The sequence below is a fragment of the Psammomys obesus genome, unplaced genomic scaffold (genome assembly GCF_907164565.1).
Source record: "Psammomys obesus unplaced genomic scaffold, mPsaObe1.curated_primary_1811, whole genome shotgun sequence".
In the NCBI taxonomy this organism is placed as follows: Eukaryota; Metazoa; Chordata; class Mammalia; order Rodentia; family Muridae; genus Psammomys; species Psammomys obesus.
The window spans coordinates 12,975,993-12,978,345 of NW_026591598.1; positions in this window are offsets into that span (position 1 = coordinate 12,975,993).

The following is a 2,353-nucleotide window of genomic DNA, read 5'->3' on the forward strand; positions in this document are numbered from 1 at the left end:
GCAGTGGGTGGAGTCACGCACCCGGAACAGGGAAGGCGGGAAGGCAGATGTGGGTAGAGTCACGTACCCGGTTCTTATCCAGAGTGTTTCAGGCGCCCAACCGCAGCAGATATCCTGCTGTTGGGCATCTGTCCCGCCTTGCCTCTGACCCTGCACTGCTCCAGTCCTGTAAAATAGTGTTGACAGCATTATGCTAGGGCTTTATTCTTTCAAAGCCAACAAGGTGATTTTCTCAACCAGTTTCTCTCTCCTGGCAGGCAGCAATTTGTGGTTATAAAGAAAGACATCTTAAAAAGTAATCTTATAAAAATCTTTCTACCAATTTCATTTCAAATCCTCAAGGTTCATACCTGCTCATTAACCATTTTTGTTAAATCATGTCAGGAAGCTGAGGGCAAAGGTGGGTACGAGAGAACCACCTTGAGGCTTAGCTTCAGCGAGAGTCACATCAACTATTGTTAACTGGGGCATTGTTCTTGCTCCCCTGACCTCAGAAAGTCTCCAGCTCAACTATTAAAGGTGTACTTTTCCGAACTTCAAATTGTTCCCTAAGATTTTCTATATTAGGGCCAGTGACAAAAACACCTTTACCTAACCTAAGTCAATCTATTTTTTCCAAATTCTTTCTAAGGGAGGTGGTCATTGCTAACAATCTACATCTCAAGTTTTTTCCAAGGGTGCTGACCGAATCATTATTCTCCAGCAGCAATGCCTGAAAGACATCAAGCTCTGTTACTGTGAGTGCCTGTGGTACCGCCCAGTGAGGGGCTGGAAGCCCCTTACAGTTTTCGTACAACTCATATATTAGGAGGGATGTAAAAGACCACAAGGGCAGCAGACAGAGCAAAGCCCCATAACAGCATGAAGTCCTCAGGTGCGGAGACCTCAGGACATAGTAGTCCCGGGCTCGGCCTCCTACCCATCTCCCACCCCGAGGGAGTGCTAGCTGGTGGGCCACATTCCAGGAGTTTTAAAGCTCTTTTGCTTTTCCTCCTGCACACCAACAGCATGGCAGACGGCCATGTCCAGATTCGGGATGCACTGACCAGATTGGGTTCTACATCTATGTTCTGACATCCAACAAGAATAAACATATAAATTGAATGTAAATGTTTGTCACAGGTGGTGCGAAGTCTAAGAACAATTCAGGGAACAAAATGCTCTTCAGGTAGAAGGCCCTTTGCCTTTTTTTGTCCTAGAGCCTCTCTCACAGTTCCCCAAGGCATTGTTTACCACGGGGCCTTCTTCTGACAGCTGAGAGTCAGCTCCGTTTCATGTCTCTGGAAGATAAAGACTTAAAACATTCAGAGCAACTGTCCAGAGAGAGAACCGCCTCTCTGTTATCGGAAATGCTAAGTAATTAGGATATTCCAGATTCAACCTGAAATGTGGGTGTGTGTGGGTCTCCCTCCCCTAGGGGATTGTTGGCCACCAGTCCTTGAAGACAAAGGGAACTGAAGGGTGAGCAGGGTCTATACAGCATGAATTCGGTGGAGTAACTTCGGGGGGGGGGGAGCTTCAGGGAGACATCTTTAACTTTATTCAAGAGAAATGAAGAGAATATATGGGATGGGGTGGTATTTGGGGGTGTCATCTAATAGGTTCCTACAGTATGTCCTGTCACATGAACGTAAGCTCAGCGCCTAATTATCCTACGGGCAGCAAGGGGAGAACATTTGCAGGGGACTATGTCAAAGGTTATGGTTAGGCATTGAGAGACCAAAAGATTAAAAATCAGCCGTTATTATTAGTTTAAGGCCTGAACTAGCTGGGTGAGGTCCAGTAATGCCCTGAGGGGAAGAACCTGCCTTACTGCATTCTTTCCCCATCCACTAGAGATTCAGTTGCTAGGAAACTGGCCCATTCCCCTAGGGAGGGACAGCAGGTCATTAATGGTCTGGGGACCTTCCTATAGCCAATCAATTAAAAAATGTAGCATTTTGACCAATAGATACTTGCCAGGCAGGAATCGCCCCTGCCTTGGGCATGCTGGGAGGGACCAGAATCTTTAAGTCACCCAACTAACCTGAGCACAGGGCTCTTGGCTCTCATGTGGTTTGCAACGGACTCGGCTCCTGGTGGTGGTCTTTTGGGGTATCACAATTCCGGCACAACAGCATCTGCTGTGGAAGGTTTGGTTGTGTAGTGTGAATGAGTTTTTGTTGTAGTCCCAAGTGTGAATTGGCAGCCTCAAGAGAGGCAAGTGATCTTTGTCAGCTGATAACCAGCTTCCTGAGAGGGCTGGAGATCCTCACCAACAGGAAACTGTTTCACACAGGGGCGTGTTTTTGGCCAGCTGAAAAACATCCTTGTGTGGACTTTAAGGAGGTATGAATAGGAGCCTAAAGCCACA